The 27,531-nt window shown below is 36.3% G+C and overlaps 1 pseudogene; it reads right to left on the minus strand.

Moving 5' to 3' along the window:
• Positions 1-6,788: 6,788 nt before the first annotated feature.
• Positions 6,789-27,000, minus strand: LOC140502334 (transmembrane protease serine 2 pseudogene; annotated as a pseudogene).
• Positions 27,001-27,531: the final 531 nt, after the last annotated feature.

Below are 27,531 nucleotides of genomic sequence, written 5' to 3' on the forward strand. Positions count from 1 at the left end.
TCTATCCATCTATCTAATTTATCTATCTATCATCTATCTATCTATCTATCTGTCTGTCTGTCTATCTATCTGTCTATCTATCTATCTATCACTTGGAGGCCAATTATTTGTTAAGAAACTTCTCCAACATTAGCTAGATTAATTCTCAGATATCAGACATAATATATGTCACCAGGACCAAAATTAAATACTTTGCATCAAGAAAAGAAGTAACAAGACTTTTATTCTCCTGGTATAAAACCTTCAAAGACAACCCAGAAAGATCTTCCTATTGTGGTGGGGTTTCAAGTGAGATAATATATGTAAAATACTTGAAAAACTTGCAGTCATTACATGCTATTATCATCGCCATACTCCTCTTCCTCTTTCTTCTCCTCCTCCTCATCATTCCTAGTGTGCACATGCAACATGGCACAGCGAAGAGGGCCCTGAACTTGACTTTAGAAACAACAGTAATGAAGGCTTCACTTTTTTTTTATTAGCTATGTGACCCTGGGGAAGTGACTTAAACATTCAGGACTTCAATGTTCTTATCTGTGAAAGTGGGATTATTATGGGTCCTACTTTATAGGGATTTTTTGAGGATCAGGTATGTATGAAATAAAATATGTAAAATGATTCAAAGATTTCAAAGTGCTATAAAATGTTAGCTGTTATTATTAAAGATATAGACACTGCCTACATTTCTGAAATGAACTAAATCATAATAAAAACCAAAAGTAGCTTTAGAAACATTAATATAGCTATATAGAGATAGATATAACTATACATAGATAGATATGGATGTACACATATGCACATGTATGTGTATATATAAATGTATGTGCACTCATTATTATGTATGCATTTATGCATCGAAACCTGTACTTTCATTTGTATATGAAACTTCTAATGCAAAAACCTGGCAAAAATTGAAAGTTCAACATTTATTTAATATAAACTATGAACTTTGACTATTTAGTACCAGAGATGAAATAGTAAAAGGAGGTAACTGATACACACTTCAAAGAGACATATGCTGCTATATAATGTTTCCTTTGGGATTTCAAATGGATAGATTAAAATATTTTACTTGCAAAGCAATAATCTAGCAATTAAGTCCTATTATTTCAAAACAAATTCAAACAAAACAATTATGCTCAATCTTCTCTCAAGGACTTAAATACACAAAGAATCCCGTCACTCTTCCTTCTGAGCTGTACTTCTCAACAAAGCACTCTACAGAGTTACACTTCTGTGTCTCTTTCAAACTCTCCTTAAGCTCCACTGCTGTCTGTATTTTGTTACAGAACTATAGTAAGCAAATTATCCCCAATGATTTTAATGCCTCTTTCTAACAAGAAGTCATTAATAAGTGCCATAAGATACACATACACACACACATACAAATGCAAACACACACACACATATATGTCAATGAATATAGCAATCTACTGTTTGATAAATCCAAAGACCACAGCTTCTGGGATAAGAACTTGTTTTTTGACAAAAATTGCTGGGAAAACTAGGGAACAGTGCGGCAGAAACTAGGCGTAGACCAATGCCTGACACCATACACAAGAATAAAATCCAAATGAGTATTTGATCTAGGTATAAAGATTGATACTATAAACAAATTAGTGTAGCAAAGAATAGTTTATTTACTAGATTTATGAAGAAGGGAAGAATTTTTGACTAAGCAAGAGACAGAAAAAAATATGAAGTGAAAAATGGATAATTTTGATTACATTGAATTGAAAAGTTTTTGCACAAACTCAACGTAACCAAGATTAGGAGGGAAGCAGAAAACTTGGAAAGAATTTTTGCAACTAATGTCTGTGATAAAGGCCTCATTTCTAAAATATACAGAGAACTGAGTCAAATGTACAAGAATACAAGTCATTCCCCAATTGATAAATGGTGAAAGGATATGAACAGGCAGTTTTCAGAGGAAGAAAACAAAGCTAAATATAGTCATATGAAAAAGAAATGCTCTAAATTACTATTTATTAGGGAGATGAAAATCAAAATAACTCTGAGTTACCACAACACACCTATCAGATTGGCTAACATAATAAAACAGGATGATCATAAATGTTGGAAAAGATGTGGGAGAGTTTAAACACTAATTCATTGTTCGTGGAGTTGTGAGCTGATCCATCCATTCTAGAGAGTAATTTGGAACTATGTCCAAAAGACCACAAAAATGTATATACCCTTTTACCCAGCAATACTGCTTCTAGGAATGCATCCTCAAGAGATCATAAAAATGGGAAAAGGTCCCACATGTACAAAAATATTTATAGCAGCACTCTTTGTGGTGGCCAAAACCTGGAAATCAAGGGGATGCCTATCAATTGGGGAATGGCTAAATAAATTGTGGTATATGAATGTAATGGAATACTATTGTGCTATAAGAAATGATGAACAGGAAGACTTCAGAGAGGCCTGGAAAGACTATATGAACTGATAACTGAGTGAAAGGAGCAGAACCAGGAGAACTTTATACACAGCCACAACCAGAATGTGTGAGAGAATTTTTTCTGATAGTCTTAGAACTTCATTGCAATGCAAGGACTTAAAAAATTCCCAATGGTCTCTTAAGGCAAAAATATCTTCCACATCCAGAGAAAGAACTATGGTATTCAGTCACAGAATGTAGCAGATCATTTTCTTTTGTATTATGTTTTGGTTTGTTTTATGATTTGTCCCATTTATTTTAATTCATGACTAAGGTGAAAATGTATTTAATAGAAATATATGTGTAGAACCTATATAAAATTGTATGTTGTCTTGAGAAGGGTGGGGGTAGGGAGGGGGGTTGGAGGAGGAGGGAGAGGGAAAATCTAAGTTATATGAAAGTGATTGTAGAACACTGAAAACAAATAAAATAATAATTAAAAAAATCAATCTCCCTACTCTCCCAAGTTAAAAGACTTCTGTGCCCCTTCTGTTGGCTCCACTATTCCAGTATTTTTCTGGTTTCTTCAAGGTCAACAAGAGGAGCATAAGAGCACTTAGAGTTTATCCTGTCATTTTGACTCCCAGAAGTTCAAGCAGATGACTTTCAAACATGTAGTCAGTGGGCTGATAGCGCCAGGAGTATCTGCTGTTGGTACCATGGGCCCTGTGTTTGTCTCTCACCCAGCTCCACCAGACAGCTGTCCTATGCTGAGAAGTTTGGGAATCACCACTGCTACAAGTGATCCAGTTTGCCTGGGGCCATTCCCCATTCCACTATGGCCAATATTGCACTGATTTGACCCATGTAGTATGTACTCCCACAGCTAGGTATAACAAATCCTCCCTTTCAGGCTGTTGTGGGCTGAAAATCTGCCACACTCCGTCTCCTAATGCATTCTGCTCCTCTACAATTTGCTCAGATTCACTTGTCAGAGGTATCTAAAGGAATTTGTGGAGGAGCTCAGGTGAGTCCCCTCTTCTCTCCTCCCCACCATCTTGGCTCCACCACTCCATCCCACCCCAGTTTGAGTTCTTTCTCTGCTGGCAATGAATACTTAATTATTGAAAAAACAAACTTTCATTAAATGCATGCTATTCTGTTCCAGTCATTATCTTACACCTCACTTACCTTTCTCTGCTAAGCTCTCATAACAAGCTATCCATATTTGCTGTTTCCATTCTTTGTCTTCTCACTTATTTCCAAACTCTGCAATCTTATTCCCAGTCTCATCATTTAAATGACATTGTGCTTTCCAAGGTTAACAATCAATTTTTAATTGGTCAATCTGATGAAATTTTCTCAGTTCTCATTCTTCTTCATCTTTCTGTAACATTTCATTTTTCTATCTTCTCCCTTCTCTGTTCTCTTCCCAATATTCTGGGATTATTTTATTGTTCCTATTATCTAATTTCAACTGTTCCCTCTTTGGAGATAGACTTTTTATTTCCCTTATTTCGTCCTTTTTTTTTTTTTATCATATTGACTATTTCAGACCTCCTCTGTCCTCAAGATTGCATGCTATCCTTCCAATCATTTCTTTCTGTCAATAAACTGGATTCATACTCTACTAGGGAAAGAAACAAAAAAAAAGTGTTCCTGTATTTTTTTATGACATTGTTCTCTCTTAGTTCCCATTATACCTGTCAGAGCACTCCTCAGCCTTCCTTACTGACTCATCATAGATATCCTGTCCCTTGCCTGTAAGTATACTCCAGGGCTCTATCCTTTGTCCTTTTTTCTCTCTATACTTACTTGGTGGTCTCATCATTACCTTGGGGTATAAGTGTCATGACGGTGCCCATCACTCATATGTGTGTGTACACACATATGTGGGTGTATACGTGTATATGGATATACACACATACACAACTGCAATTCTCTCTCTTGAATCAGATATCACCAACTCTCTATTATTTATTTTGAAATAAATGCAATATCAATATTTTAAATGAATGTATAAAATGGAACTCATCTCTGCACCACAACTCACTGAAAACAGGATAGTACCATCTTTCCAGTCATCCAAGTTCATAATTTCAATGTGCTGGACTCCTTTAGTTTTACTCACCCTAAAAATTCAGATACATGTAAAATTTTGCTATTACAACTTCCTCTCTATCTCTTCACTGCACATTTTTTTCTTTCCATTTGCATAGTCATCATCATAGCGTATGACTTGATCACCTCTTATTTGACCTTTTAAAATAGTATCCTAATTCATGATTTCTCCTTATGCATGTTTCTACCCATTTCAATCTCTCTTATAGGCAGCTGCCAAAATGATTTTCCTAAAGCGTATGTCTAACCAACTTAATTCCCTACTCAATAAACTGTATAGATATCCCATTACTTCTATGATCAAATAAAAACTACTGTGTTTCACTTTTGTCTTCATACCTCTAGTACCAGTTGCTGCACCTGGAATATTGAAAGTGCTGATAAATACTTAACTAAATAAGAGACTGATGCTGACATAATTTAATTTATACTTAAACATCTGCTCAATAATTTAGATCAGTCTTCCATGCTTAGATATGATTGTTCCTGGTAGAAAACACCAAAAATTTATTCTGGGTAGTATTTTTTAATTGTTTATTTATTTATTGTAATTATTTTGTTTTCAGTATTCTACAATCACTTCCATATACCTTAGATTTTTCCCCTCCTTCCCCATTACCTCCCCACTCCCTCCTTGAGAGGACATAGAGTTTTATATAGGTTCTGCACATACATTCCGCATTAGTCCTGTTTCATAGAAGAATTAAAATAAATGGGAAAAATCATTAAAAAATACAAAAAAAAATGCAGAAGAAAATGATCAGCTTCATTTGTGATCAAATTCTATAGTTCTTTCCCTGGATATGGAAGGCATTTTGCCTTAAGAGACCATTGGGAATTATTTAAGTCCTTGCATTGAAATGAAGTACTAAATCCACCAGAAAAATTCCTTGCACACTTTGGTTGTTGCTGTGTACTAAGTTCTCCTGGTTCTGCTTCTTTCCTTCAGCATCAGTTCATGTAAGTCTTTCCAGGTCTTTGTGAAGTCTTCCTGTTCATCATTTCATATAGCACAATGGTAGTCCATTACATTCATATACCGCAATTTATTCAACCATTCCTCAAATGATAGGCGTCCCCTTGATTTCCAGTTTTTGGTCACCACAAAGAGTGCTGCTATAAATATTTTTGTACATGTGGGACCCTTTCCCATTTTTATGATCTCTTGGGGTACAGTCCTAGAAGCAGTATTGCTGAATCACAAGGTATGCACATTTTTGTTGCCCTTTGGGCATAGTTCCAAATTGCTCCAACCAGAATGGTTGGATCAGCTCACAGCTCCAACAATAAATTAGGGTTCCAACTCTCCCACATCTTCTCCAACATTTATCATCTTCCTATTTTGTCATCTTAGACAATCTGATAGGTGTGATGTGGTATCTCAGAGTTGTTTTGATTTGCATCTCTCTAATCAGTAGTGATTTAGAGCATTTTTTCACATGACTATAGATAACTTTAAATTCTTCCTCTGAAAACTGTGTGTTCTTATCCTTTGACCATTTATCAACTGGGAAATGACTTGTACTCTTGTACATTTGACTCAGTTCTCTGTATATTTTAGAAATGAGGCCTTTATCACAGACATTAGTTGCAAAAATTCTTTCCAAGTTTTCTGCTTCCCTCCTAATATTGGTTACATTGAGTTTGTGCAAAAACTTTTCAATTCAATGTAATCAAAATTATCCATTTTTCACTTCATAATGCTATCTCTTGTTTAGTCAAAAATTCTTCTTTTTCCATAAATCTGAGAAATACAATATTCCTTGCTCTACTAATTTGTTTATGACATCAATCTTTATCTAGGTCATGTACTCATATGGACTTTATTCTTTTGTATGGTGTCAGGCATTGGACTATGTCTAGTTTCCTCCACACTGTAATTCAGTTTTCCCAGCAAATTTGTCAGACAGCGAGTTCTTATCCCAGAAACTGGGGTCCTTGAGTTTATCAAACAGTAGATTACTATATTCATTGACTACTGTGTCTTGAGTACCTAACTATTCTACTGATCTACCCTTCTGTTTCTTAGCCAGTATCAAGTGGTTTTGATAATTACTGCTTTATAATACAATTTGAGATCTAGTAGAGCTAGGCCACCTTCCCTAGCATTTTTTTTCATTAATTCCCTTGATATTCTGGATGGCTTGTTTTTCCAGATGAATTTTGATATTCCTTTTTCTAGATCTAGAAAGTAATTATCTGATAGTTTGATTGTTACGGCACTGAATAAGTAAATTAATTTAGTTAGAATTGTCATTTTTATTACATTACCTCAGTCTACCCACTGTCAACCTTGACAGGAATCAATTTTCCCTCTGAGAAAACCAGTACAAATCATTGCAGGTGTGATCTTGTTATTGTAGACATATCATCTATTGCATATCCAAAGTTATATTATGGGTCCTATAACTTCGTTTAACATGTCTGAAGTCCCATCTTTTTCATGGTTTACAACCCATCCTGATATCCAGCATGATTGAGTGACTTCTAACATCATTTCTGCATTAGGCAAACGTACTTATCTTATTTTTTCATTAAACTTGAATGGGTTTTGCGAATTTACAAGAGCAATGTCATTGTTTTTGTATTAGAATCATAAGTTGGATGAGAAATTTTGTTTTGCACTTTATATCCACTTCCATAGAATATCCCAGACTGCTTCAAAATTCCTTCAAATGTTGTCCAGTACTGGGGATTTGAAATAGATTCTTCCACACAGTGAGCTGTTGTTGCAACACATTCAACAGTGATAACAAAGCCACTATAGACATGGACACCTTGGACATCAAGGTTGACTTGCCATGGCAGCCCCCCAGAGCAGTATTTGTTCCACCAACTTTCCTGTTCAATCTATTCACCTTCATTTCTGTACCACATTTTATGAATTAGAGAGATACCAGTTTTTGAGAAACAAACACTATTATTGTAAAGTTTTTCATATAAATCTGCATTTCCAGCATTCAGGTTTGACGCCATATAGCTTGTGATATCGTTATCATCTGTTATTCCTTGACTAGAGTGAAAACTATTCATGTCATACCTCACATCTTTACATGAGATCTTTCTGTAGTATTCCAGTCATCTTGGCATACAGGATACCAGGATTCAAATGAATAAACCTGAAGGATAAATTTTGGTTCAAGGAGGTGAATACAGTGGTTCTCATGTTCACCACTGGAACAATGTGATATTCCATCATACCAATTAGTTCAACTGATACAAATTCCAGGGTTCTACATTCTGTTCCAGCATTTGGTTAGCTCTTTTTCACAAACTTCCAAAGAAAGATAGTTGCAATCACAGCACCAATTAATATTACACTAATGCTAATGGCAACACAGACGATTTTTTTAGCCCTTGAAGTAAACAGTATCCTAGATGAAGATTTTGGTTGTAAATGAACTGTTGCTGGTGTGAAAGTATGAGTGAGAATTCTTGGGGTGTACACTAACACTGCTGAAGGATGACATGGAACTGGGTAAGGTACGTGAGCATCAGTATTCACAGGGTACGCTACAGAATAGTTTTCCAGTTGATAACTATGGTTTTCGTAATGCTCTCAATTTAAAGTCACTTTGGTTTTAACAACAGTATTAGGCAACCTAAAGCATTTGGAGAATTCCCAATGAACATAACATCCATGGTATCTTTGTCTACTGAGATTTTCAACAAAGAAACAACAACTAAGAGAGAAAATTTATTTCTCACACTCAGTGCTACTCCAGAGGTAACTAATAATCTTGAAATTCTTAAGAAGAGCTAGGAGTTTTTATGTGTCTTCTACTTTGTCCCGAATAAATACTCAAAAGCATCTTCAGAGAGCAGAAACAGTCTTTTACTTTCCTTTATATCCCCAACACAATACAATACCTAGCCCATAGTTGGCACTAGAGAAATGAAGTGATTTGTCCAAGATCACAAAATGAGTAGCCAAACCAGGACATGATTAGAAGATTCCACATGTTTCCTTGTAGAAACACATCTTTCTTATTTTTATTATTCATTGATTTTAATATTAGAAATAAAAGTTATTCAGGAAAATTAATATTCAGGAAAATTATCTGGGAATTTTAGTGGACTGCAATCTCATTATGAGTTAACAATAGGATGTAGTAGCCAAAATACTATCGTGATCTTGGGCTGCATTAAAAGAGATCTAGCTTCCAGGAACAAGTCTCTGTGTATTCTGCTTGGGGAGACAGCATCAGGAATCTTGTGCTTCTGCTTGGAACACCAAAGTTTAAAAAGGATATTGCTGAAATAGAGAGAGTACAGGAGAAAGTGAGGAGCCACAAGTCCTTGACATATAGGGATTAATTGAAGGAAATGAGCATCTTTATCCTGAAAAAGAGAAGATACAGGAGGGGCATGAAAGCTGTCCTCAAGTATTTGAAAAGCTGTTATTGGCAAGAGGAATTTAGTCTTGTTTTGTTTGACCCCAGAAGGCAGAACCAGAAGCAAACAGAGAGAAAACTGCAGAGACAATTTAGACTTGATGTCAGGAAAGACTTCATAGGCATTAGAGCTATCCAAAAGTAGAAGAGGCTGACTAAAGAAATGAGCTCCCTCTCCTCAGACTGCCCCTCTTCATGTACAGTCTCAACAACTACTTGTCAGGTATGTTACAAAAGTAATTCTTTTCATATTTACATTGGACCAGGTGTCCACTAAGGTGTCTTGCAACCCTCAAAATCAGTGATTTTCATTCTATGATTCACCTACATCCATATACCAAGTAAAAGGTTAAGAGAAGATTCAAATGCTTTGAGTCTTTGACTAATTTCATTTCAAGGGTTTTTTTTAATTTACTTACCCCAAATTTTGTGATCATTGCTTCAATTCTCACTTTATGGGTATAGAAAAAAGGAATGGTCATTTTTCTCCAAGTCATTGTGCTTTACCAAATTTTGTAATGCTTCCCTGATCAATCCTTTTGGGGTTGTTGTTATCAGAAAAATATTTTTACAATAATTAACACAATTATAATTTGATAAATTACTTTAACTCTTCTAGAGTTGATAGTAATGAAAACTGCAGTCAAAGAGGAAGAACATTAGAATTAGATCTTAAAAACCTAGTGTTAAAGTTCAAGTTTTTACATTAATCATATTAGTTCTGGGAATTTTGGTAGTCTTCACTTTGCCTCATTTTTCTCATCTGAAAAATGGAAATAAATATTTTTACTATCTCATAAAAGGTGAAATTTATATAAATTATGAAGTGTTTTAAGGATTACAAACTGCAATGGCTCATTTCATTTAATCTCTCAAATAATACTGTAGAGTAATGCTAATATGTGAACGTGTGTGTGCATGTATATGTGTGTGTGTGTGTGTGTGTGTGTGTGTGTGTGTACAGGTGAGGGAAATAAATTAATGGTAAGTGATTTGCAGGTTCACTTGGTTACTAAGTGAGAATAATGGGATTCAAACCCAGATTTTGAATTAAATCGAACTTTGGTTCAGTCCATAGTTTTGACAAATTTAAAAATTAAATTTCAATTAAAATGAGGTTTGAATCAAACCTAAACCTAGTTCAAGCTTCCTTCCTCATGAGATTCTTTTATCAATATGCAAATTATCTTTAAAAAAGCATTATAAAAATCTAAATTAGATGGACACAAAGTAGATATCTTTGGGTTCAATCAATTCTTGAAGACATTTTATTATCAAAAAAATATATACTGCAATCTGTGGCCATGAAAGGACTATGTATATCCCTGAAATCACATTGAAATTTTGTTACGAAGGAATGAGTAATTTGTGTTGTTTGTGTCATAACAATGTTAAACACAGCTAAAAGCCACTGTCAATCAAGTATTTTATATAAGGACAAGTTTATGAACTTTAGGTCTTTAGGTTATTTAATCATTTTTTAAAATGCAATGTTGTTACTAGGATTTTGATGAGTTCTAGAATTACATCAAAGCCAACAGATGTATTTCGAAAAGAGAAAGTTTAATTTACATGAATTTGGTGTACAAATGTACTTTTAAATTTCACTGGCTTCTCTTTTATTTTCCATTTTTGTCAGCATTTTCCCAGAATTGTATAAAAATATATATATGAGCACAGATGTTTAAACTGTTCAGAAGTCCTAATATTTAAATAAACAGATGGTGTGCAGCAGTTGGAATAAATGTGATCATTTACAATATATATAACTAGTTTATATGTAAACTACCATTATTCATAGCATGCATACTCCATTCTAAAGAAAAAAAAACAACATAGTTTTCAAAATTAGTAGCTTCCTTATAAATACAGGGGACCTTTCACATTTAGAGAATACATTATACAGCTCAAAACCAATATGAAAATCCATGAATATCATTCTGTACTGATAGTAAAGGAAAGGGAAGAGGTGTGTATAGGTATGCATATGGTAGGAGGACTAAGAAGGACACATAAGAAACCAATGGACTGAAATGAGTATTCCTCTTTCTTTTCTTTCATTTACCATTTTCATTCAGGTTCTCACACAGTGAGGTGGATAAAATAATCATGGTAACATAGCATGTAGAGCCAGAGGTATCTTAAGGATAAGTTAATCCAATTCCACCTTCCATCATCCATTTTACAGTTAAAGAAATTGAAGCTTAGAGAGGTTACAGGACTGAGTAAAGATGACAGAAGTAGCACAAAATAGAGCTTGTGTTGAAACAATTAACTGTGGGGACCATAATTTGGACCAATAGAAGAAAGATCAGACTAAGGAAAGGAGAAAGCTGAAGAGACTTCAAGCTAAAAAATGAGGATGAAAAAAAGTTTTGGGGATGGGGCTAGAGGAGAAAGATAACAAGGCTAGAAATTTTAGCTATAGGAGCCCTTTAAAATCACAAAGATACTGAAATCTTGGAGAAAGTGAAGAGGTCAGTATATTGGGGAAGAACTTGAATTAGATGATAGAGAAAGAAGGGGTGAACCTAAAGAAGAAAGAAGAGCAGTAATTGTCAGTGAAGAGTAAGGAATAAACCACCCTCTCTTTCTGTCTCTTTTGCAGATGAGGTTTGTTGTTGTTGAGTGGTTATTTAGTCATGGTTGACTCTTCCTGACCCCATTTGGAGTTTTCTTTGCAAAGATACTGGAGTGGTTTGCCATTTTCTTCTCCATCTCATTTTACATATGAGGAAACTGATGAAAATAGCCTTTAGTGACTTGCACAAGGGCCACACAGATAGTTTTGAATGTCACATTTGAACTCACATCTTTCTGAGTACAGTCCTTCTACTCTGTCCATTGAATTACCTGGTGGCTCATGCAGATAAGGTTATGGGGAGAGAAAGGAACCAACTCAGACAGGGAGGGAAGAGATGTCTTCTGCACAGAGCTAAAATTCTGTGACTAGTAAAAGAATGATTGTAAGAGGAAGACACTTTAGGGTTAATGGAATATGAAATCTTTCCCATCCATTAATAGGCCTATGTGACCACATGTGTCTCCTTTTCCCTTAACAAGAGCCATGTTCCAAAGTCAAAAAGTCCACAGGTATTTCAATCATGGATGTCTTGCTGCTTTGAACTTCAGTTCAGTTCACAGATATGACACATCCCACCCTAAAATCACAGAGGCTTGGACACCTTTCCAATTAAGTGGTGAGGCAAGTAGATTTCCAAGCTTCTCAGTGCTAAGCCAATCAGATGCTGAGTTTTTGTTTGAAGGCCACATATATTGCTTGAGAGGACAGGAAGAGGCAGAGAAGGAGGGTGTTACTTACCCAGGAGAACTTGTCTGTAGGGGAGCTTGTTCACAGGGATCCTGGACAAAAAAAACTCTTAAGATGTAGGTCCTACCTTGATTACTGATGTGTACAAATATTTTTGTGACTTCATTAAGTTTTGCCTTCTGGTATCTCAATAGTGATGTTGCAAATAAATGCTTTGGTTTGATCTTAAATGAAGAGAACTTACAGGTTGCGATTCAACCCTGGAAATACATATGTGTATTCATAACAACTGCTATGAATATTGCATTGGAATTACAGATATATAGAATGTAGGTGAGCTTATTAGTAATTTAACTGGGTTGCAGAGAGTACACAATAGTTAGACAAATGAGGTTGAAGCCTGTAGGTGAGTAGTTATGGATTACTGGAATGTCAATCAAACTCTTATAAGCAGAAACAAAGTAAAAGAGGTTTTCACATTGACAGATGGTGACTGAATAACAGGCATTAGTAATGTGGGAGGTGTGAATTTGTTCTCCCTGGAAAGGGAAAAGTGTGAGTTGATGAAACCTCGCTGAGTCCTGTGACCCAATTCAATGGGCATATTTTAGTATCTGCCATAGGACAAGCACTGGACTCAATGCTGAGGATACAAAGACAAAAAAAGGAATAGCTCCTTCAAGGAGCCCCTATTTACTGGGAGGATACAAGACATAAAAGAAGCATAGCATTATTTTTATGAGGGGAAAGTATCAACAGGTAGGAGGATCAAGTATGTTTTCCAGTAAGAGGTGGCTTAAAGAAAGTTTTCTATTCAAAGGGGTAGGGATAAGGAGGGAGGATGTTCCATACAGAAAGGATCACTTCTGGAAAGGTTCAGGTGTAATTAATGAAATGTCATCCTGAATGCATTGTAATTATAGCCTTAATGTAGGGAAGTTTTTCTAAACCTAGTCATAACTTCCCAATGGGATACTTGTGATAATTGATAAAGTACTGAAATTACAGTTATGTGAGCTGGGGTCCCCATCAGAAATGTACTATGTGTCCCTGAACAAGTGACATCCTCTCTGAGCCTTAGTCTTCTCAAATATAAACTAGGGATGATGCTTACAATACCCTGGCACAGAAGGTTTTTGTCTAGAAAGTACTATGGGAATTTGGAATCTTGCTGACATTTAGGGATCAGAAATGCAATATGAGATGAACACATCTTGCTCATTGCTTGAGAAAATGAGGGAGGATTGGAATCCAAGATCTCTGATATGTTGATATAGACATAGGGCTTTATGGTAATTTGTACATCAAAGCATACAGAAGTTGTAAGGTTTTATCTTCCATCTTTATCTGGCCCTTAGCTTTGTTTCAGGCTCTATATAATGCACTTCTGTGCCTTGTACCTCCCATCCATGCCAAACAAATCAATCAGCTGCCATGTTCTTGTGGGTAATGCTGCCAGAAGAATGGACCAGATATTAATGATAGTTATCTGGACTCCATTATGAAGTCCTTTCATGGAAGAAAATGTATAGGGAGGGGGTGGAGCCAAGACAGTGAAGTAAAAGTAGGGATTTGGTAGAGCTCTATCACCAAACCCAGCCAAATATGTCTAAAAATGACTTTAAATAAATTCTGAAGCTTCAGAACCCTTAGAATGATAGAGTGAAGCAAATCTCCAACCCAAGAAAACCTGCAAGGTCTGTGGGAAACATTTATCATGCTAGGTTAGGAGCAGAGTGCAGTCTAGTGTAGACCACATCAACAAAGAAGGGACATGAGAAAGTTTCAGGAAAACTGAATTGCTAGCACCTGTGGCTGTTTCCAGACTTCAAAATGCCAAAACACGGGAGACAAATGGGAAGGTCAGAGGGAAAAGCCTGTTAGACCTGTGTGAGGGAGTAGAGTGGTCTGGTCCCAGCCCAAAGGCACTGAAAAAAATAATTTCTTAAAGACTAGAATGGAGCAGATGGAAGGTAATTACTTCATGAAAAATTAGGAAATTATAAAACCAAAAGAATGAAAAAATAGCAGACAATGTGAACTATTTCATTTGAAAAACAACTTACTTGGAAAATAGATACAGGAGAGACAATTTAAAAACTTTTGAACTACCTGAAAGCCATGATTAAAAAAAGAGTCTGGACTTCATCTTTCAAGAAATTATCAAGGAAAATTGCCCTGATATTCTAGAACCAGAGAATAAAATAGATATTGAAAGAGTTCAACAATTACCTACCGAAAGAGATCTCAAAAGTAAAAGTTCTAGGAATACTGAAACCAAATTCCAGAACACCCAGGTTAAGGAGAAATATTGAAAGTAGCCAGAAAAGAAAAAAAACAATTAGAGTATTATGTAAACACAATCAGGATAAGAATCAGGATCCAGCAGCTTCTGCATTAAGGAATGAAAGGGCTTGGATTATGATATTCCAGAAGTGAAAGGAGCTAGAATTAAAAGCAAGAATCACCTATCCAGCAAAGCTGAGTAAAATGTTTCAGGGGGAAAATGGTCATTCAATGAAATAAAGGACTTTCAAACATTCTTGATGAAAAGACCAGAAATGAATAGAAAATCTGACTTTCAAACACAAGAATCAAGAGCAGCATGAAAAGGGAAACGGGAAAGAGAAATCATAAGGGACTGTTTACATTCTTTCATGGAAAGCCAATATTTGTAACACTTTCTCAGTAATAGGGTAGTTGGAGTGATTATACATACATACATATATGTGTATATATATATATGTGTGTGTGTGTGTGTGTATGTATATATAAAATGAAGGGATGATAGCTAAAAAATAAAAATAATAAAATTAAGTGTGAGAGAAGAATATACTGGGAGAAGGAGAAAGCAAGAAATAGAATGGGGTAAATTATCTCTCACATAAAAGAAGTAAGGAAAAGGTTTCACAATGGAGAGGAAGAGGGGGAAGGCAAGAAGGAATGAGTGAACCTTCCTCTCATTGGATTTGGCTTAAGGAGGGAATAACATGCACATTCAATTTGGTATTAATATCTAGCTTACACTACAGAAAAATAGGGGGGAAACGGACAAGCAGGGACTGGGTAAGATGATAAAAGGGAGGGCAAATAGGAGGAGGTGTAATTAGAAGTAAATGTTTTTTGTGGAGGGACAGAGTCAAAAGAGAGAATAGAATGAATTGGGGGAGCAGTATAGGTTGGAAGGAATATAGTTAGTCTTTCACAATATGACTGCTATGGCAGTGTTTTGCATAACAACACATGCATAACCTATACCAAATTACTTGCCTTCTCAATAGGGGGTGGAGAGGGAGGAAGGGACAGAAGTTGGAACTCAGTTTTCAAAACGAATGTTAAAATATGTTTATACATAGAGCTGGGAAATAAGAAATACAGGCAATGGGGTATGGAAATCTGTCTTAACCTACAAGAAAATAGAGGGGAAGAGGATAAAAGAAGGGAGAGGTGTGATAGAAGGGAGGGCAGTTTGGAGGAAGGGATTATCTGAATGCATGCTATCTTGGAGTTGGCAGAGGGGAGAGATGGGAAGAAAATTTGGAACTCAAAATATTGTGTAAGTGAAGGTTGAAAACTAAAAAATTAATTGATTAAAAATAAATTTCATTTTGTCTGCTTCAAATAAATAATTTCTTAAAAAAGAAAATAACTCTGATGTCCAACTCTCCTTTCTTTCTTAATTACTCAAAAAGTTCTGCTTTGATATGTAATATTATAGAATATTCTAATATGTAATGGCTATTAATAAATATTTCTCTACGAAAAAAGAAAATGTATAGGGACTTTTCCTTTCCTCACAATGTGCATATACTTTAATCTCCTGGTCATGTGACAAGGGAGGGCAGAACTCTCCTGGGGTAATCTCATTTTGAAAGAAGAGTTTACTGATTTTAGTATCTTTCTAACTGTAGAATAAAAGAGAAATTTTTAAAATCGTGGTCACCTGGAGCATTTATTTCTTATTGAAAGGAGTCATGGTATAGTTGTGAAGGCACTGAGCATATAATCAGGAAAAAAAACTGGGTTCAATTTCGCCTTTAGAAACATGTTATATGAAAATGGACAAGTCATTTATATTGTTAAATATTTCTCAATTATTGGAGAGTATTGCAGCTTTAAAATAACATTCAGATTGTGTTTTACACCTCTGAGAAGGGATGAGATGACAGCCAGGATTTGGCTGGCATGAAATTATAAAATTTTTGATGTCCAAAGTTAAAAGGCACCTTAGAGGCCAAACACTCCAATCCCTACCTGCAGCATGAACTCCTGCTGTCCCTGGCAGGTGATCAGAGTCTCCAGTTAAAGAGCTCCAGGGACAAACCATCACATGACAGGTTATTCCATTTTTGGACAATTACATTTTTTCAGGAAATATTTCTTTTACATTCAGCTGAAAATGGCCAGATTAGAACTAACATTGATTAGTCCTTAGTTCTTCTTTCCAGGGCCAAGAAGAATAAGACTTTTTTTTTCTATTTTTCACATAACATCTCTTCAAATACTTTAAAACAAAGACCATATCCCTCTTGAATCTATCTTTCTACAGATTAAACACTCCAGTTTCTTTTGCTGATATTCAGTCATGTCCCCATGGAACACCATAACATGCCATGGAGTTTTCTTGGCAAAGGTACTAAGGTTAGTTTGCCATTTCTTTCCCAGTGGATTAAGGCAAGCAGGGGTTGCATGACTTGTCCAAAGTCACACAGCTAGCAAATATCTGAGACCGTATTTGAACTCACTTCTAGCCTGACTTGAAGCCCAGCTCTCTAACCAATGAGCCACCTGGCTATCCTCTAGTTTTTTATACAGTTCTTTAAATGATATGCTTTTGAGTCAGCTCCCAATTCTGTCTTCTTCTTTATCTATATCTTTAAGGGAATACTGGTAAATATTTAACTACTGGTTCTCCAAACCAGTATGTTCAAGTTTAATCTGAATTATTAACACTTCTTTAACATTTTCTTAAGTTTAGACAACCAGGGGAGAAAAAAGAACTGACTTATAATGTTTGCTGATTTCTTTGGAGCAAACACTCCCAAAGAAAACTTTGCAATCTACTATCAAGCTGACTCCCAGGACACCACTGTTAATCTCAAAATGCAGAACTGAACACGATAATAAAGAAATTTACTAGTCAGATGAGAATACACTGGGATGGGAGGGGAGAAGAGAGTTATCTCTGTCTTTCTTGGCACTTTATTTTAGATAATGCTATCCTAATATTTAATGGCTTAATATTTTTTTTAGAGAAACTATGAGAACTACATGATAAAAATGCCAGAATGGGTTGTTTGGCAAGAGAGACTTTTAAAAATAGTATCTTATTTTTTTCCTCAACTGCGTATCAAGACAATTTTTAGCATTCATTTTTACAAGAGTTTGAGTTTCAAATTTTTCTCCCTCTCATCACCTCTCCTGAAGATGGTAGGCAATTTTATTTCCATGTTAGTCACAGCTGTGAAAGAAGAAACAGATCAAAAGGGGGAAAACATGAAAAAAGAATAAAATAAATGAAAAATTAATGCTTTGTTCAATATTCAGAGCCCATCAGTTCTTTATCTGAATGTGAATAATAGCATTGTTCTTCCTCAGTCCTTTATACTTGTCTTGGATCATTGTGTGACCGAGAAGAACTGAGTAATTCATAATTGATGACCACACAATCTTGCTGATATCTGCTCATTTCACTTTGCATTAGTTCACAAAAGTCATTCAGGGTTTTCTGAAATCTGCCTGTTCATCAGTATTCTAGCACATTCATAGTATTCCATTACATTCATATACAAGATTATTTAGCCACTCCCCAATTGATGAGCATCCCCTCAATTTCCAATATTTTACCACCAGGAAAAGAGCTTTTTTATCTCTGGGATACAGAACTATTAGTGGTATTGCTGAATCAAAAGGTATGCACTGTTTGGTTGTCCTTTGGGCATAGTTCCAAATTGCTTTCCAGAATGGTTGGATTAGTTCACAACTCCACAAACAGTGCATTAGTATCCCAATTCTCCCACATCCAACATTTATCATTTACCTTATTTTAGCATATTAGCTAATCTGATAGATGTGAGGTAGTAACTCAAAGTTGTTTGAATTTGCCCTTCTCTAATAAAAAGTGATTTAGAATACTTCTTGATATGCCTATAGATATCTTTGATTCTTTACCAAAAACTGCATGCTCATATCTTTTCACCATTTATCAATTGGGGAATGTCTTGTATTCTTATAAATTTGACTCAGTTCTCTATGCATTTGAGAAATAAGGATGATTCTGATTTATGAACCACTCTGCTATGCACTTTCATTTTATGGGATACATCTTCCAATTCCCATTCACAGCTATGATTACTAAACGTGTATTTCCCTCCATCTTATTTTTCCCCCTGTTGTCCTCCTCAACAGAGTTTTGCTTCTGTCTATCTCCTCTCCTAGTCTGCCCTCTCTTTGTCAGTGCCTCACAGTTTACTTAACTTGCTCCCTTCCTACTTTCCTGTCAAGGAAGACATATTTCTATATTCAAACAATAGTGTATATTTTTCTCTTTTTGAGTTAGTACTGATGAGAGTAAGGTTCAAGAAGTGCCCATAGTTCACTCTCCCATTTTTCCCTCCATTGTAATGGGTTTTTTGCACTACTTCACGGGAAATAATATACCCCATCCTAGCTCCCCCTTCCTTCTGCACCCAGTATACTCCCGTTTCTCATCCCTTAATTGTTTTTATGTTATTCGCTCAAATTCACCTTATACTCATACTCTCTCTCTCTCTCTCTCTCTCTCTCTCTCTCTCTCTCTCTCTCTCTCTCTCTCTCTCTTTCTCTCTCTCTGTATGTTCCTTCTAGCTGTACTCTTAGTGGTACAATTTATAAGAATTATCAGGATCATCTTTCCATGTAGTCATGGAAACAGTTTAGCTCCAATTCAAAGATTCCTTTTCCCATTTTACCTCTTTAGGCTTCTCTTGGATCTTGATACTGGAGATCAATTTTTTTCTTTAATTCTGGTCTTTTCCTTATGAAAGCTAGAAATCCTTTTCTTTCATTGAATGAGCTTTTTTCCCTTGAAGTACTATGCTTAATTTTGCCAGGTAGCTAATACTTAGTTGTAGTCCTAGTTCCTTTACTTTCCAGAATATCATGTTCTATGACCCATCATCTTTAATGTTGCAGCAACTAATTCCTATATAATCTTGATTGTGGCTCCCCGAAATTTGAATTGTTTCTTTTTAGGTACTTGTAATGTTGTTCTTGTTTTTTCATTAACTGGATAGTTCTGAAATTTGACTATAATATTCCTTAGATTTTTAAATATTATTTTGGGATTACTTCATTTTTGATTCATTCGCAGATGTAAGAAAAATTGATTAATTATTGAGTTTTTCTTTTCTTTTCAATATTTATTTCCACAAGATTTTGAGTTCTAAACTTTCTCCCTATCTCTTTCCTCTCCCACCCAAAGAGGGATGCATTCTGACTGCTCTTTTCCCCAATCTGCCATCCCTTCAATCACTCATCCCCATTTCTCTTATTCCCATCCATTTTGTTGTCCTATAGGGCAAGATAGATTTCTATAACCCTTTGGCTGCATATCTTATTTCCCAGTTATATGTAAAAACAATTTTTATCATTAATTTTTAAAATTGTGAGTTCTAAATTCTCTCCGTTCCTCTCTCTCCACGCACCCTCATTGAGAAGGGAAGCAATTCAATATAGTTATGTTAGTAGACATAAAAAAACTGTTCCATAAGTGTCATGTTGTGAAAGATTAACTATATTCCCCTCCATCCTATCCTGTCCCAATATTTATTCTATTCTCTCTTTTGACCCTGTTCCTCCTGAAATATTGTTTACTTCTGATAACCTTCTACCCCAATCTGCCTTCCTTTCTATCATCTGGCCCACTCTTATCACTTCCCACACACACACTTTTCATTAAGGTAACATAGATTTTCATAATCAGTTGAGTGTTTATGTTATTCCCTTCTTAAGCCAAATCCAACGAGAGTAAGTTCCACTCATTCCCTCTCACCTCCCTCCTCTTCCCCTCCATTGTGAAAGCTTTTCTTTGCCTCCTTTATATGAGATAATTTGTCCCATTCTACCTTTCCCTTTCTCTTTCTTCCAGTATATTTCTCTATCACCCCTTAATATCATCCCTTTATATTCAACTCACCCTGTACTCTCTCTCTCTCTGTCTCTCTCTCTGTCTCACTCTCTCTCTCTCTCGATATATATATAATATTATAATAATATATAATATAATGTTATATTATATGTTATTATAATTATATATAATGTATATATAATTATAATAATATATAATATAATATATATAATTATAATATATAATTAATCATATACACATATATATCATATAGATAGATAAGTAGAAATAGATAGATAGATATTGCCTCTAACTATCCTAATGATAAGAAATGTGTCATGTGTTACAAATATCTTTTCATCTAGGAATGTAAGAAGTTCAAATTTAATAAGTCCCTTATGATTTTCCTTTCCTGTTTACCTTTTCATGCTTCTCTTGAGTCATATTTGAAAAAAAATATTTTCTACTCAGCTCTGGTTTTTTCATCAAGAATTATTGAATTTCATTGCATGCCCATTTTTGTTCTCCTGAAATATTATACTCAGTTTTCCTGGGTAGATGATTTTTGGTTTTAATCCTAGCTCTTGACCTCTGGAATATCATACCCCAAGCCCTCAAATCCCTTAATGTAGAAGCTACTAAATCTTGTGTTATCTTAATTATTTTCCACAATACTTGAATTATTTCTTTCTGGCTGCTTGCAATATTTTCTCCTTGACCTGGGAACTCTGGAATTTGGCAACAATATTCCTATGAGTATCCCTTTTGGGATATCTTTCAGGAGGTGACTGCTGGATTGTTTCAATTTCTATTTTACCCTTTGGTTCTAGAATATCAAGACAATGTTCCTTGATAATTACTTGAAATATGATGTCCAAGTTATTTTTTGATGGTGGCACTCATATAGTCAATAATTTTTTAAATATCTATTTTCCAGGTCAGTTGTTTTTCAAATGAGATACTTCACATTGTCTTTTTTGTTTTCTTTCTTTTGGCTTTGTTTTATAATTTCTTGATTTCTCATAATGTCTTTACCTTCCATTTGTTCTATTCCAAATTTTAAGGAATTATTTTCTTCAGTGAGCTTTTGGAATTCCTTTTCCATTTGGCCAGTTCTGTTTTGAAGGCATGCTTCTCTTCTTTAGCTCTTTGAACCTCGTTTGCTGTTTGGGTTAGTCTATTTTTTAACGTGTTTTTTTTTCTTCAATATATTCTTGAGTCTCTTTTAGTAAGTTGTTGACTCATTTTCATGATTTTCTTGATTCAATATCACTTCTCTTCCCGACTTTTCCTCTACTTCTGCTTTCCTCTACTTCTCTTACTTGATTTTCATTTACTTGATCCATCATAGTAATAAAAATCTATACCCAATAACAATGCAGAAAACAATACCATTCCCAAGCCTTTCCTCTGCTAGGCTTCCCACAAACCAGCTCCATTAAACAAATCATAAGCAGGCCCACTTGAAGAGAATCACAAACAAGCCCTTTCATTCACACTTGCCAGTTACCTATTTGCCTGCATTCTTCTTAGCTCTGACTAGACTCTGACCAATTTCCTCTCAGCTCTGCTGTAGCTCTACCTCTTCCTGTCCCACCGTTCCTTTTGCACCTGCTCAGCAAACTCCTCCTACCATAGGCTTCCATGTGACTCAGGAAGGTCACATGAGCTAATTAACGAATGGGAAAGACCTTTCCATTTAAATTGCCATTACACCAGCCTGTGAGTATTAATAATTTTCTTGGAATCTTTGGATGTAGAAGCTTTGACATTGTTGTGTTCTTCTGGTTGTATATTTTCACCTTCTTTGTCACCAAAGATTCTGTAGTCTTAGCTTTTTTTTTCATTGTTTTCTAAATTTCCCAGCCAATTACTTGAGTTTTTAATTCTGTTAAGGTAGTACTCTGTTTCCAGTGTGGAGGATGGACTGTCCCAATCTTCATGGGTTTTGTGCAACTACTTTCAGAGACACTTCTAGGACCCCATAAGTTTTCAGATTTTCCAAGGTGATATGATCAAAGGAGAAGTGTTTACTCCTCTCCTGGTCTGTACTCTGGTCTGTGAGTGACCACAAGTACTCTTTTCTGCCTTGAAACTGTGAGGAGGATTCCCTCTGCAGTTGGCAACACAATTGCCACACCATTACTCCTTTTTGCGCTAGGACTGTGACCTAGATCCAAGCAAGGGCAAAGCAAGACAATCCTGACTTAGCACTAGCAACGATATCCCTGCAGTACCCCTCTGATCAGCCACTCAATCCCCCTCTGTCTGTGGTCTAAGAGCTCAAGAGGCAGCTTCTGTTGGCACTGCCCCAACCACCTAAGAACTGGGGCTGGGCCATGCTCCTCTCTCACTCAGGTCTGACAGACCTTTCTTACTGACCTTCTGATATTTATTTGGCATTTATGGATTGAGAAAGTCTGGAAGTCACTGTATCTATCAGTGATTCACTCCCTTGAAACCTGCTCCAGGTTTCCTGGGACTCAGTGTGTGCATTTTGCACTAGACTGTGCTGCTCTCCTAGCCCAGTGTAGTAGATCTTTTGCATCAATTTTTCAAGTTGTTTTTGGCTGGAAATTTTGTAGGTCTCTTATAGGTTCTTCTTCTCTAGAATTTGTTTAGAGTCATTTTTTTTTCCAGGTATTGGTAGGAGTTTGGGGGAGAGCTCAAGTAAGTCCTTGCTTTTACTCTGCCATAATAGCCAATTTTGGGATTTCTTGCCTGAGGTCATAGGTGGGTTCTTTCAATGTCTATTTTGCCCTCTGTTTCCAGGATATCAGGATAATTTTCCTTGATATTTTCTTGAAAGTTGCAGCCCTGGCCCTCAAATTAATTATAGGTTTCTGGTAGTCTTATGGTTTGGACCTTGTCTGTCCCCAATCTGTTTTTTCTAGGTCAGTTATTTTCCCAATATAGTATTTTATATTTTCTTCTATCTTTCCATTCTGTTCAATTTATTTGCTTGATTTTTGATGTCTCAAAGACTCATTGGGTGGAGCCAAGATGGCAGCACAGAAGTATGGACATGCTATACCTCTCCCCCCAAACTCCTCAAAAAATCTGTAAAAAATGACACTAAAAAATTCTAGAGCAGCAAAAGCCACAAAGGAACAGAGAGAAGCAAATTTCCAGCCCAAGACAATCTAGCAGATCAACCCAAAGAGTCTATCACACAAAGCTGGGAGCAGAATACAACTCGGGGAGGACTGTGCCCACATGGAAGGAGCTAGAACTGGCCTTAGGGGATTGAATGTCTGGTGGTTGGTGATGTTTTCAGTCCTCTCAACCCACAAATGCCAAAGACAGAATCAAAGGTCAGTGGGAAAGGTCTCTCACCTGACTGAAAGGGCAGCATGGTCTGACTCCAGCCCTAACCCCACCTGAGACTCTTTGCTCCAGCCTCAAGATAATGGCAGCCACTGCTGAAACAGAGGCTTCTTCTGGAGCCCTATCCTTAACCCAGAACTCAAAAGTCAAGTAATTAACTGGGAAAGGGAGCGAACATGGGGAAAAGAAAGATGCTATAGACTGATATTTTCTCAGTGAAGAGGTGCTTTCTTATGTCATTGGTGATGAGGAAGATCAACACATACAAGAAGAGAACAAAGCCAAAGCTCCTGCATCCAAAGCCTCCAAGAAAAACATGAATTGGTATCAGGTCATGGAATAGCTCAAAAGGGATTTTGAAATTCAAGTAAAAGAAGAAGAGGAAAAATTAGGAAGAGAAATGGGAGTGATGTGAAAAACTCATGAAAAAATGAGTCAACAACTAGCTAAAGGAAACCCCTCAAAATGCTGAAGAAAATAACAGCTTTAAAATTAGACCAACCCAAATGGCAAAGGAGGTTCAAAAAGCCAATGAGGGGAAGAATGCCTTAAAAAGCAGAGTAGGTTAAATGGAAAAAGAAGTGCAAAAGGTCACTGAAGAAAATAATTCCTTCAAAATTAGAATGGAGCATATGGAAGCCAATGACACTATGAGAAATCAAGAAATTATAAAACAAAACCCACAGAATGAAAAAATACAAGGCAATGTGAAATATCTCACTGGAAAAAAAAACTGATGTGGAAAATAGATCCAGGAGAGAGAATGTAAAAATTATTGGACTACCTGAAATCTGTGACCAAAAAAAGAGCCTATACATCAACTTTCAAGAAATTATCAAAGAAAACTTCCTTGAAAGTCTAGAAGCAGAGGGTAAAATAGAAATGGAAAAAATCCACCAATCACCTCCTGAAAGAGATCCCAAAAGTAAAATTCCTAGGAGTATCACCACCAAATTCCAGAGTTCCCAGATCAAGGAGAAAATACAAGTAGTCAGAAAGAAGCAGTTCAAGTATTGTGGAAAGACAACCAAGATAACAGAAGATTTAACAGTTTCTACACTAAGGGACTGGAGGGCTTGGAATATGATATTCTAGAAGTCACAGGTGATAGGTTTAAAACTGAGAATCACCTACCCAGTAAAATTGAATTTCATACTTGAAGAGGAAAAAATGGAACTTCAATGAAATAGAGGACTTGTAAGCATTCTTCTTGAAAAGGCCAGAGCTGAAAAGAAAATTTGACTTTCAGATACAAGAATCAAGACAAACATGAAAAGGTAAACAGGAAAGAGAACCTATAAGGAACTTATTAAAATTGAACTGTTTAAATGCCTACATGGAAACATATTTGTAATTCATGAGGCCTTTCTCGGTATTAGGATAGTTGAAGGGAATATTTGTGTGTGGGGGTGGGGGTGTGTCTAGGTGGGTGTGTATGTGTGTGTATGTGTATATAAACATATATACATATATATACACATGTATATACATACGTGTGTGTGTATGAGAGTGAGAGAGAAAGAGAGAAAGAGGAAGAGAAGGCACAGGATGAGCTAGATATGAAGGAATGATATCTAAAAAAAACTAAATGTTGAGAGGAATGTACTAGGAGAAAGAGAAAGGGAGAGGTGGAAGGTAGTAAATCATCTCACATAAAAGAAGCAAGAAAGAGTTTTTAAAGGGAGGGGAAGAAGAGGAAGATGAGCAGGAATAAGGGAGTCTTCCTTTCATCACATTTGGCCAGACCATGCTTTTCTCTCACATAGATCCCACAGAATTTTCCTAGTGACCTTTCAAGTTATTCTTGTCATTTTGGGGTTGAGAAATCTGGAAACCACCACAGCTGCTGGTGATTCAGTGTTCTGAGGCTTGCTTAATATGAGTCTGTGCTAGTATGACCCACACTGGTGTGTGTGTGTATGTGTGTGTGTGTGTGTGTGTGTGTGTGTGTACATAGAGGGCACAAGGTGAGGTGAATAAAAGGGGATGATATCTAAAAATAACTTTAAGGGGAGAGAGAGAAATGTATTGGAAGAAGGGAAAAGGAAGCTACAGAACAGGGTAAATTACCTCACATAAAAGAAGCAAGAAAAAATTTTAACAGCGGAGAGTAATAGGGGAGATGGGAGTGGGAATGAGTGAACATTTTTCTCATCAGATTTGGCTTAAGGAAAGAATAACATACACACTCAATTTAGTATGGAATTTTATCTTACCCTACAGGAAAGCAGGTGGGAAGTGGATAAAAGAAGGGGCATAATAGAAGGGACAGCAGATTGGGGGAAGGGGCAATCAGAAGCAAACACTTTAGTAGAGGGACAGGTCAAAGGAGAGAATAGAATAAACAGAGGGTGGGACAGGGTAAAGGGGGTTAATCTTTCACAACATGACTGTTATGCAAGTGTTTTGCATTATTACAGATGTATAACCTTTATCAAATTGCTTGCCTTTTCAGGAAGGGTCGATGAGAAGAAGGGGAGGGAGTTAATGTGGAATTCAAAGCTGTAAAAATGAATTTAAATTTTTTTTCATACAACCAGGAAATAAGATACATAGACAATGAGGTATAAGAATCTACCTTGCCCTACAGGAAAATAAAAGGGAAGGGGATGGGGGGGTGATAGAAGAAAGGGCAGATTGGAAGAAAAGGCAATCAGAATACATGCTGTCCTGGGGTGGGAAGAAGGAAAAGATGGGGAGAAAATTTGAAATCCAAAATTTTGTGAAAGTGAATGGTGAAAACAGAAAATAAATAACTTTTTTAAAAAAATCTTGGAAAAACCGAGTCATTGACTTCCACTTGCTCAATTTCAATTATAAAAGGGTTGTTTTACCCAACTAGCTTTTGCACTTCTTTTTCAATTTGACCAAATCTCCTTTTGAAGCTGTTGACTCCTTTTTTTCATAATTTTCTTGCATCACTCTCATTTCTTTTTCCATTTTTTCTTCTACCTCTTTATATGATGCTTAATGTCCTTTATGAGCACTTCTTTGAGCTCTTTCTGAGCTTGACACTGCTTCCTGCTTTCCCTTGTGGCTTTGCCCATAGGTATTTTGACACTGCTGTCTTCTTCTGAATTTGTGTCTTGATCTTCCTTATTAACATAATAACTTTCTAAGGTCAGATTCTTTGTCTGTTGTTTTTTTCTCAATTTTTTGTCATTTTTCCTTTCTTTTAAATTTGAGCTCTGCACTGTCTCAGGTTTGTTGTGCCACTGTTGGCTGGCTTTGACTATTTACCTTGTGCTACCATGATGTTGTCCTGAGCCCCATAGGGAACCCATGTGTCTGGTGCTATGCTGAGTGGGTGGGTTAGGGTCTGGCAGATGCTGCTTGAGGCTATAATGGTCTGGCAGCTTGTCAGGTGCTGAACCAAGATTTTAGTACTGGTATCTGGCATTTGTGACTGTTGGTGTATTTCTGCCTTTGCTTAGGGCTACACTGAGACACGTGGAAGTATCACCAGTGGAAGCTGCCTGTTTGGTGGTGGTCAGACTGCTAGAGGCTACCCATTACCCTGGTTATGCTGAGGCCTGTGGAGGGTCCTGGTATTAGAATTTGCCTGTTCCACCACACTAAGGATCAGGATCTCCTGCTCATTTGCTGAGGAGGGGCTTGCTGATGGCTTCTGGTTGTGAATTTTGCTCCCCTTTTACCAGAGTGAAACTTTCCTTCCAATCACCCAAGTTTATTGCCTTTTTGCTAGTTCTGTTGTTCCATGATCCATTTGGGGACACAATATTATGGCTGTTTGGAAGTAAACATGGGTAAGTTATGGCAATTTACTGTTTACTCTACCACCCTGGCTCCCAGAAGTCCCCTTGGCAAGAGACTCTTTTGGAAGTTCCTGAGTAAATATTTTCTTTTCTTTTCTTTTTTTTGTTTTAATGAATCCTTGAATCCATAGTAAAGTGGTTTTGCTGAAGTCAAG

This window comes from Notamacropus eugenii, chromosome 4 (assembly GCF_028372415.1).
Source record: "Notamacropus eugenii isolate mMacEug1 chromosome 4, mMacEug1.pri_v2, whole genome shotgun sequence".
NCBI lineage: Eukaryota > Metazoa > Chordata > Mammalia > Diprotodontia > Macropodidae > Notamacropus > Notamacropus eugenii.